The sequence below is a fragment of the Medicago truncatula genome, chromosome 3 (genome assembly GCF_003473485.1).
Source record: "Medicago truncatula cultivar Jemalong A17 chromosome 3, MtrunA17r5.0-ANR, whole genome shotgun sequence".
NCBI classification, from domain to species: Eukaryota; Viridiplantae; Streptophyta; class Magnoliopsida; order Fabales; family Fabaceae; genus Medicago; species Medicago truncatula.
The window spans coordinates 38,310,819-38,323,307 of NC_053044.1; positions in this window are offsets into that span (position 1 = coordinate 38,310,819).

Below are 12,489 nucleotides of genomic sequence, written 5' to 3' on the forward strand. Positions count from 1 at the left end.
ATATATGCAATATAATCCGCACAAGTTATGTTGAATAACTTTTATTTTTTGTTTAAAAAAAAAACTTTTATTTTTGGAATTTATTTTTTTTTGAAGGAATTTTTGGAATTTATTGAGAAATGCAAATGAACTTTTTATTTTATTTTTACAAAAAAAATTGGGGGCATATATCTGACCCCTCGATCCTACAACCATGTAATCAACAATAAATGATAACAAAAATGGTAAAATAGATCGGACAAAAAATCAACATTATTGAAACCAAATGTGTATGGATAATACACCAAAAACGTAAATTAGCGAACCCAACATAGAGAACGAAACTAGATGACAAATTAAAGACTTTTATTTTTTCGATCCCATGGCCTTCTCCCGCGTCTCGTAAAATTTCCAAAAATGCTCTTGTGCATTCTAGATTTTAAAATCCGCATTCATGTTTACTATTTTGGATTTTGAGTTTTGCTTTTAAAAACAACAAAAAATTAAGTAAAAAATGTTAAAAAATCTGTCTAATAAAATCATAAAAATAGCACCAAAAAATTCTAAAGATCAAATAACTAATGCAAATTTTTTCGGATTTTTCCGAGAATATGAAAAATGAAAAATGGGTCTAAACGATGGAATTTTGGATTTTGAGGGGCGGACTCCCGTAAGAAGTCCCTTCTATGAGAGTCATGGTCCTTGAATTTTTTCTGATTTTCTGGGGAAGTTTCAGAGCGATCCGATCAAGTAGCCTGAAAACCCGCTTTTTAACTAAGAACAGGTAACAATGACCCAAAACAGAAGGATGAAATTTAGGAAGATTAATATTGTCCATAAAATGACTATCTATGTTACAAACATGTTTAGAATTTGTGCTGATACAGTTCAGATTATATAATCCGAACTATTTTACCTTGAAAAATGGTGTTTAGGGGGTTTCCGGATTATGTAATCCGAAAACATCATGTAACGCGCTCTATTTTTTGAAGTTTCCGGATTACAAAATTCGGAAACATCAGGTAACGCGCCCTATTTTTTGAAGTTTCCGGATTACAAAATCCGGAAAATTCCGTTACTCATTTTTTCACCCTTTAACAAAAGAAAACACCATTCCGGATTATATAATCTGGAATACTACGAGGGTAATTTTGAAAAAAAATTGAGCGCGCGAGGAATTACATAGGGTGGAAAAAGTAATGCTCCAAATTAAATTGATAAAATTAAGGGGAAATTAAACATATATCCCCTTTATTATATAAGTATTGATTAAACAAAGAAATGTAAATAATTTTTATCATTGACAATAATTTACGTATTACCATACTACAAATATTAGTAGAATTAACATTTTTTGACAAAATGTAAGATGCAGAGTAAAATATCATATGCTAATATATGAAGGACACAGTCTCCGTGAGCATAACTTAATTGACATAGACAATGCATTGTTATATGTAAGAGTTGTGATTGGAATTCCGAACAACTCAATTATTCACCTTAAAAAGTGAATTAGAGTCACTAGACTACTCGACCAACACACACACACACACACACACACACACGTAAAGTATTTTTGTTCAAGTGTGCCGATCCTTTTTTGGTGGAGTTTAATCATGACCGTGTATTTTGATCCAACAGATGATATTAGCTCCTCTCATCTCTCATTTAAGTTACTCCTCTCACTTGATATGCTCTCATATATATATATATATATATATATATTAACATATGTGAAGTGGTTGACTTGAACATGTATTTTAAAACAGATGGAGTATTATTTTGATTAAAGTCAAACAATTATTATTTTGATTCCTAAAAATGGGAGCCCCTAATATGGACCCCTAAATTAAAGGACCATGGATGAACCTCAACAAATGACCTGCTGTAGTCTGTCACCGTTCTTTAGGATATAAAAGCTACATACAAAAAAAATCTTTTCATCTTCTTTAAACACTCAAAACCCTCTTTCTCTGTCATGCCAGCTAATCTCTGTCATACATGAGGATTGAAGGCCCTCTTTCTCTCCTCCAAAAATGTTCAAACTTTTCACTTTCTAATGCTTGTCCCTAATTTCCCTGATTGATCATAATATGAACCAATTCTTGTGGCCCATTAACGTAGCAACTCTGTTGGATATTCGGATCGTGATAAGTTTTAGGAACAAAAGGTTCCTTTTTTGGATTCAACAACAACGTTGAACAATAGTTCTAACTTTTGGCTAAGTTTTCATCGATGATTTGACACTTTTTCTGAACAAAATAGCTCTAATAAAAATCAACTAAATATTATAGAAAGAGTAAAGATAAGATTGTCTCGATCTGTTCAAGTTCAACTCTAATGGTTTTTTAAGTTCAACTAGCTAGATTTTAAGTAATTGTTTTTCTAATGGTTATCATTCTCGTGACATATTTTATGAAAGATCAGCAAATCACCTCCTACATTCCGATTCATGAAGATTATTCGTTAAGATTTACAGTTTACTTTAATGAAAAAAATCAAATATTTTGAAATTTCCTATCAATAAGATTTCGATAGATGAAATGAGTTTTACTTTTTAAATTGAGGAAGACAAAATAAGTGTTTTTTTTTCCTAAAAGATATGACCGGCTAGAGCAGGTCATTTGTTGAGGTTCACTCATGATCCTTTAATTTTGGGGTCCATATTAGGAGCTCCCCCTAAAATTAATCTACCAAGGATGTCTGATTTTCGTCGGATTTCTTTACTAGGTGGATATACAAAAGTTTTCACTTTTCACTAAAGTTTTGTAAGGCGCTGTCTTGCGTAGGCAACCTTCTTAGATCTCTCACGGCAGGAGAGGTTTGCCAAAAAAAAATTGTTTGAAAAAAGGCTTGCATAATAAATAGATGCCATTAGATATATCTATATTTAATTAAACGGTAGTTATTGAAAGCAGAGTGACATACATACCGGAAATTTCTACCATCATTATAAAGATGTTAATTTTGTAATTGAACCAGAGTATATTTAAACGTAGGAAATAGGTTAATAGGAGGGAAAACAAATGAATCAGTCCTAAAATGATAGAAATTTTTTTGCTGGCTAGAATAATATTTTTAATTAAACGAAAATAGGAGTTAAAAAAATCTGGTTAGAATATTAACACCAAATTAGCGAAGTGTATTTTTGTATATTTTCTTCCTATCATACCCTCGTTTTAATCCACCGATATATTCTTATTTTTTTCGCACACTATCTTTTTCCAATAAATTCAATATGTTATTTTTCTCTCTTAATTTGTTAGTTACTATCTTTTACTCGAACAAATTTATTTATTTTCTACACACTTTCTCCCTCTTATAACAAGCAATTGTCAATTTTTTAAATATTGCACATCTCTTTAATTATTTCAAGTCAATATAAAAATTATTCCAACTTCACATTAATCAAAAGCTAAAAAAAATTAACGTTCCTCCAACTCCTTTAATCAAAATTAACTTTTCTTTTGATTCACACCGTGTCACTTATGTTCCACTCTTTCTTCCTTTTGAACATTAATGGAATCTTTTTTTTCTCTATCAAATTTGTTCTAAAATTTTGCACTTGAATTTTTTAACAATTACTACCCATCTTATTCATAGAATTATAACTATTCATGGAACTATTAACATAAGCAACAAAATTTTGTTTAAATTTAATTTAAGATAACAAGAAAAGTAACATTAAATTTATTAGAAAAAGAAAGTGTGCGAAATAAAATAGGAATATATTGGTGAACGAGGGTATGATAGAAAGAAAATGTGCAAAAATACACTTCACTAATTTGGTGTGAATATTCTAAAACGACACTTAAAAAGGAACAGACGAAGTTTTATAAACACATAATTTTTGTCATCCTTAATTATATGTCTAACTCAGACAACGACTGGTAAATACACTAATTGATACTTGAAAAACTAACTAGATTTTTTTAACTCCTATTTTCGTTTAATTAAAAATATTATTCTACCTAGCTAAAAAAATTCTATCATTTTAAACTAATTCATTTGTTAACTCCAAAGATTTGGTCTAGTGGTAAAAAGATAGATCTTGAATCCGAGAGAACCTGAGTTCGAGTCCCGTTAGTGCCTTTGAAGGGAGGTAAATGTAATTATCTTTGTAAGTGCTCTTTGATCCCGAAGGTCTTCCCGGCCTTGGACTGGGGCACCATCCCCTCACCCTAAAAATTTGTAACCAAAAAAGAAACTAATTCATTTGTTTTCCCTCCTATTAATACATTTAAATATATTCTGGTTCAATTACAAAATTAACCATTTTACAATGGTGCTAGAAATTTTCAATATGTATGTCACTCTACTTTCAATCACTACCGTTTAATTAAATATAGATATTTCTAATAGCATCTATTTATTATGCAAGCCTTTTTTTCAAAAAATAAAATAAAATTGCAAGCTTTGTACCAAAAAAAAAATTGCAAGCAACTCCTACCGAAATCCTCATTGCGGCCGAATGTTTAAATGTTGTGTTGAATGCTTCTGTTATAGTGTTGGCTTGGTGCGGATTTTGATTACCGCATTTCCCACATACAATTTGATTATGCTCTTAGAAACTATTTAATATAGGTGTGTGTTCACATGGGAAGGTGGATTCCTTTCCCATCATGGGAATGGTGAATTTGGACCATAGATATATTAATAAATAAATTGAATGGCTAAGATTGATCACCTATAACCCTTTTATAACTTTTTTATTTTCATCCTTTAACAAAAATTTGGACCCCACAATCGGACCCCACCTACAGGGAAAATGTTATTTTAAATAGGAAAATTATATGGTACACCCACTATATTTGAGTGTACCGGTACACTCACTCTTTAAATTCATAGTTAAATGGGTTGCTTTTTGAAGAATTTTTTTTTTTTTTATCATTTATAATTATAATAACTAAATTTTATTCATCAAAAGTGTCAACGAAATAATTTTTTATTTTTTTAAATTTTTAAACATTCATTATTTTTTACGATAATATGTAAAAAAAGTTACTATGATTCCTATAAACAATTAAATAATGTTTTTTATTATGAAATGTTGTTCTATAAAATATAAATATTGACAAATAGCTATTTACTACATAAAAAATTATTGTTTATTTATAAAATTAAGAAGCAGAAGTACCGGTACACCTCATTTTGTGAGTGTAATCCCCTTGTAAAATGAAAATTCTTTGGTTTACACCCCTGATGTCATTTGACTGGATTAATGAGCTGATGTGGCACGCTGACTGTATAGTAATTGGTGAAATGGCACTGACACGTCATAATTTTTAATTTTTAAAATTATGTTAAAAAGATGAAATACCTAAAATACCCTTAATGATAAATTAAAAAAAAAAAGTTCTCATTTCTTTTTCTCTCTTCTTCTCCAGCGTAATCCCCTTCTCTCTTCTTCCTTCTCTTATCTCCCACCTTCTCTGTTTATCTTCTTCCTTCTATTATCTTCATCATTCTCTTCTCTATTCTCTTCTTCCTTCTATTCTATCCCACTTTCTCTCTTTTTGTTATTCCTTTTCTTCTTCCTTCTCTTCTCTTTTCTCTTCTCTCTATTTCTTTTCTTCCAGATCATACCCTCCACCCCTCCAATCAAGAAACAGCAACACAGTCAAGAAATTGAAAAAGAGAATTTTCGAATTTTGAAAGAGAGAATTTTTGAATCCCGATTTTTGATTCTTCATACATGGAATTGATTTTTAACCACTTGGGTTTGATTTTTGATTGGAAGAGGAAGCAATCTAGGTTGATTTTTAATTTGATGATTTGTTTTTAAAGAAGTTGTTGTTGTTGTTGTTTTACGTTGAAGTTGTTGTTGTTTCCGATTCAAATTTCATTTGATTTTATTTTTCTGGTTTGGAATTGGGTTAAAGAAGAATTTTGTGTTGTTGTTGTGTTGTAATTGATGTGTTGTTGTTGTGTTGTTGATGCTTGATCCAAAAATTGAAAATTGATGAGAAGGGGATGGATTGGAACAACCAGAAAAGAAGAGAAGAAGAGATTGTTGTGTTGTTGTTGTGTTGATGTTGTGTTGCTGGAAAAAAGATGAGATTGAAAAAAGAGGGTGAGGAAGAAGATGAAGATGAAAAAGAAATAAAAAAACAAACAATTAAGTTTTTAATAAGTCATTAATCATTTTTTTGTCTCAAGTGCAATTCCAAACAAAACCAATGACAACCTGTTTAACTTGCTATTGCAGGTAAAAAACCACATTTCCCATAGTGGAAAGGGATTGCCCCTTCCCATGTGAAATGCTACCTTTAATATATAGAGGTTTTTAGTGCTAAATTATAAAGTTGGATTTCAAATTGGGGATATTCTTCGTCGGCTTTTGTATTGGAATCAATTGACAAAATCGTCGTAAAGATATGAGTGGGAGAGGAAATTTAGTTTAAAGTAGTATATTCTAATAAGAGCGGTGGTCTAGAAGTTCTAAGAGTAAGGGATTTTACTCAAATCATAACAATAAAATATTTGTAACTGCCTCAATGATCCAATCAAGTATAAATTTGTCTGTAGTAATCCAACTTAAATTTTTAATTAAATAGTAATATTTTATTCAAGTTTTGATTATTTATAATTGCAGGATGCAAAATTACAATTCATTAAATAGTGTAAAAAAATTGTAGGAGTTCCCGAACCCCAAGAACTATAAAAGAGTTCTAAGGAACTAAAAACTCCTAATAATTTATATAAGCATTGCTAGAGGGATCCACTTGACACATATGTATTGAGTCTGGGATTAATCAAGTAAGCATGCTAAAGGGTTTAATGCAAATTGATTTTGTTTTTAATTATTGGTAATTGTATTATATACTCCCTCCGTCCCTGAATAAGTGACCTAGTTGACTCTGACACACGTACCAATGCATATGTTTTATCTTTGATATCTTCAATTCTCTCTTACATGATTATCTTTGTAAATTAGTATAAAAGTATGGTGAAAGTATGTCAAGTCAATAATATATATTGTCAACTAGGTCATTTATTAAGGGACGGAGGGAGTACAGTGTAAATTGAATTTTTGCCACGTACATATCTAAACATAGGTTGTCCTTAGAAAATCTTATCCATTCTAATCTACAATGAAAACAGAAACGTCAGATCTGAGAGAATATCATATCCAGTTTTATGGGCAAATAACTAAATTATAGCAGAATCAGATAATTGGGGCCATAAATCTAGCAAATCTCAAACTAAATTACAGGAAAAATCGAGTGGGGTCTCTAGATTGGACCCTATGTTTTAGGTAAAGTGGAAAAACAAACGAAATTAACCAATTATAGAAAATAAAAAGTGATCCGTAAAGATTATAGAATATGCTTTTCTGGGTCATTTTCAACAAAAAAAGTCAAAAGTCAAATCTAAGCCTTTTTACTTAGCAAAGTAAAAAGGTACCCACGTTAGCACTTTGTGCATTATCTTTCATATAGTTGAAAACTAGTCAAAGAGAATACGATCTAAACAAAGATAAGAACAAAAAATGTATGCTTTCAATCTGAATGAGGTTAATGGAATCATGGAAAAACCAATCACATAAACCTCGTAATTAGTATTGAAGCAGCTTAAAACACACAAGGTGCTTAAAAACTTGGATTCAATTTGTGCAAAAGATGGCCGTCATACCCACTATGTATGTCGCATGCGGATGGAATTTTGCAACTATAGTTCAAGTTTAAAAAAATAAACAAATGTAAAGCTCATACATTAGAAAAAAGCATTCAAAGACTTAAACAAGTAAACAAAAGAAAAGACATAAAAACATAAAACAAGGAAGAAGAAAGTGTAACAGATCTAAAATCTAAAAGACTAAGACATAAAGATGTGTTTGTGTTTGATGATAAGAGAAAATGGAGGGTGGGTTTTTATAGAGAGTAAACTAGGGCTACGTATTGCTGCCGCGGCACCGTTTGCATTGCAACTTGGTAATAGTTGGTTAGTTGGGTAGGGTTGTTGGCAACGGGTCGGGTAAGATTGGCCAAAATAATAATTTATGCTCACATTTGACATCATTATTATTTATAGTGTAAAATAATTTTATACATATCTACCAATAACAATAAAAAAAAGTACATATAATGATATATACAAAAAAATAAAATATATGTACATTCAAATGGTATATTCAGTGATTTGATTGAATGCGTATATGATATGATATACTTATATGATCTTAGCGTAAAATTAGATGCATGCCCTTTTTGTTGTTTCAATTTTTTTTATTTTTTTTAATGAAAGTTGCTTCTAGTTATATTATGGATTAAACAAATTTTCATGCTTAAAAAATAATAAAATTTTGTTTTTGCCCCATAAAAAAGAATGACATGTTTTTGTTCCTAAAAAAAAATTTCATGTACACTATTTTTTTTAAGACATAAAAATGTAATAAATTAACATCGGTAGTGAACCACCTAAGTACAAGATGTAATAAAGTGTTAACCCTAGAAACAGTCAGTCATACAATGATCATACAATGAGGAGACAAAAGCAAAGGTCAATCGATACTCAAACATAATAAAGGGTTCGACCACCATCTTTGAGAATCGTACATAAAAGTGGCCTTATTAGCTTTAAGCCACCAAAAGGAGTGAAATTTAACTTTTTCTACTAGTTGTTCAATGTTGGTTTGGATATTATTATGAAGTCTGTTGTTACATTCATTCCAAACCAACAAGGCACAAAGTAACTATATAAGTTGAAGAAAGGATTGACGAGCCTTCGAGTGACCTGTAGAGTGAGTAAACTGAATGAAATGGTCATCAATATTAAAGGGGTTAACACCTGACATTCCGATCCAAGACCTGATATGATGCCACAATGTACTGAAAGTGGCACAATGAATAAACAAGTGAGGCGCAGACTCTTCCTTGCCGCACCCTGTAACACACATAACTACTTCGGCATTGATTACTCCACGTCTTAGAAGATTATTCTTAATCGACAACCTGTCCCGCAACAACCGCCAAGCAAAGATGGAGACCTTCAGCAGCACCTGCTTATGCCAGATAAGATCTCCCATAGTACCATATGGAGGATCAGCCTGAGTTTTCAGTTGTTGATAGACACCTCTCACAGTGTAACCACCATCAAAATCAGAGTCCCATTGCCACCTGTCAGAAAGATCAGACTGCAAAACAACACCATTAAGTAATTTCCTACACTCCTCTAGCATCTCCTCCTCCCACAGCCTCAACCTTCTCCTCCAACCCCACACCTCTCTGTCAACCTCCCCACCAAGAGCAACCAAGTCAGCCACCGTACTTAGTTTATTAGACACTAGATCAAATAACCGACGAAACCTAGTACAAAAAGGGACATCACCAAGCCACCTGTCATACCAAAAGAAAGTACTAGTGTCATCCCCTACTTTTTTGACACCCTCTCTACATCGCCTACCCCATCCCTAATCTTCGCTACTTCACACCACCAAGATGAAACACTCCGGGCCCCAACCTCCCATCTTTCTCACCATATCGCGCTGCCAGTACCCTATACCATAACCCAACTATATCCACCAACATCCGCCAACACCATTTACCTAACAAAGCACTATTAAATTCATGCAACTTCCTCACCCCCAACCCTCCATACTCCTTACGTAAACAAACAGAGCTCCAAGCAATCCAGGAAATTTTCCTGTTATCCTCACTCCCTCCCAAAAAAAATTATTAAAAATAGATTCAATGGCAGAGATTATACCTGACGGAGCCAGGAAGAAGGAAAGAGCATAGACAGGTAACACGGTCAGGACAGACTTAAGAAGGACCAACCGACCCCCCATAAGAGAGAAAACGACTTTGCCACCCCGACAATCTAGATTTAATGGTATTCATCACTGGTTCCCAGAATGCTAACCTCCACGGGTCACCACCAATCGATAAGCCCAGATACACGAACGGAACCTTGCCAACCTTACAATTTAAGATAGAGGCTGCCTCATACAACCACGAATCCGCAACATTAATACCAACTAGCAAACTTTTGTTGAAGTTTACTTTCAAACCAGACATCTCTGCGAACAAAGTCAAAACCGCACGCAAGGCACACACATTGGCCCAATTCTTTGCACCAATTAATAAAGTATCATATGCAAATTGGAGGCGGGAGACCGCTACCGAATTTGAGTTTCCAACCGTGTACCCATTGAAAATATTATTTCCCACCGCCGAAGTCATCATAGCATTCAGACCCTCAACGACTATCAAAAACTGAAAAGGTGAAAGGGGATCCCCTTGACACAGTCCCCTTTGCAAAGGGAACTCATCTGTAGGGTTGCTGTTAACAAGAATTGAGGCAGTTGCAGTCGTTACACATTCCTTTATCCATTTCCTCCATAAAACCGGAAACGCCATTTTTTTCATAACTGCGTCTAGGTACCCCCAATCCGCCGAATCAAATGCTTTTTCAAAATCAACTTTAAACAACATCAATTCTTTTTTATTCTTGCGAGCCTCATCTACCACTTCATTAGCAATCAGAATCCCATTTAGAATCTATCTGTTTTTCACGAAAGCTGTATGAGAATCTGATATAATCTTTCCCAACACCAATTTCAGCCTATTAGCTAAAATCTTAGACAAAATTTTGTAAAGAGAGCCAACCAGAGAAATAGGCCTGAAGTCAATGTGTATTTATTCCTCAAAAAAAAAAAAATCAATGTGTATATTTGCATATATATTTAGAACATTGTAAAAAGTTTCTCTGAAAAAAATGAAGTTCAAAATTTAATTTTTAGGTTGAGATTTTCGGTATTTTTATCATGTTAAGATGTTCTAAATTTTTCTAAAAAAAATTACAATGTTCTAAATATGTCTAAAAAAAAATTCAAAAATTTAAAATTTTAAGAATAATTAAACAGTTTTGAAATGGGTTAATACCTCAAAGAGACAATGTAATTTAAGTGAGCCTCAAAGAGACAATGTAATTTGAGTGAGATCTGAAAGTAACCTTATAAAAAAAACACAAATTTCACCTTGTAATTTTGAATTCTTCATATTTTATTCCTTCGTTAAAATAATAATTTAGGCAAAGCTTGAAAATAGTCCCCATTTAAAAGACTAAAATATGAATAATCCAAAAGAAGAATGAGTTGTTTAAGTAAAATCTGAAAATAAAGCTAGAAAAATCAAATTGATCATGAGTTGAGTCATATAGTTATAAGACAATAAAGCAAGATACACAAAATAACAAATGATTAAAAGAGTAAAAAACACACACAAAAAATTTAAAAGTAAATGAGAAATAAAAAATCAAAATCTTAATTCGGACGATCAAACTAATTTCATACGACTAATAGTCAATAAATCAAGATCTACAACTTTTAACCTCAACCATCTACGATGAAAACAGATTTGATAGTCTTCGCCCATATCAACTATCTATCATAAGTTATATAATTTCATCCAAAACTTCAATCTTAATTTTTGTTCAAGAAAAGCAGACAAAGGGATACACCAACAATCGTGGCGTTTGGATGTTATTTTGGGGTGGGTCAAATAGTTATATATATATATATATATATATATATATATAGGGCATATCAAGTGAGAGGAGTAACTTAAATGAGATATGAGAGGAGCTAATATCATATGTTGGATCAAAATAAACGGTCATGATCAAATTCCACTAAACAAGGATTGGCACACTTGAATAAAAATAAACGGTCATGATCAAATATCCTCTGCTCAAGAAACGTGTCGCTTCCTCTTCTATATTTTTCCTGGTTTTCCATACGTTTTCCTCTTCAATTTTTTAAATCTGCAATTAGACTTGAGAGTTATGCACACCATGATTCAACTTCCTATGTATTATTAAGTTCTATGTATCAACTTCTCACCCACCCAATTTCTTTGTCGTACTGGAATTCTTCAATTTCATCTTTTTTGAAATTACTTCTTCAAACTGTACATGATGCACATCAACTTCCTGTGTATTTTTAAGTTCTAATTGGATATTTGAACTTTATCATGATTACTTAGACAGAAAAATTAAATTCTAATTGGTTCTTCAAACATTTTTATAATTACTCTGGTAGAAAAAATTCAATTTTTATATTTTGAAAAACACATGTAGATGTAGTGGCTGAGCTGAGATCGTTGGTAGTGAAGGTTATAATGATTTAGATTTAAGGTGGATGACAGATTTGGATTTTGTAATTGGAAGAAGAGAAGAGAGATCCAAAGAAGACAATCAAAAGAGATTAGGTGTGTCAATCCTTGTTTAGTGGAATTTGATCATGACCGTTTATTTTGATCCAACAGATAATATTAGCTCCTCTCATCTCTCATTTAAGTTACTCCTCTCACTTGATATGCCCTATAGATATATATGTTGAAATGTTTAAAGTGTTGTATTAGGAGCAGAAAGAAAGAAGCTTTTACCGGTTATAGAATGTGTGTATCGTATGTTGCATAAAACACGAACGTATTCGTCACACGTAGTGTTTCTTAAGGATATTGTTTAAGGAATCTTAGAAAGAAAATGTTATATTGAAAATACAAA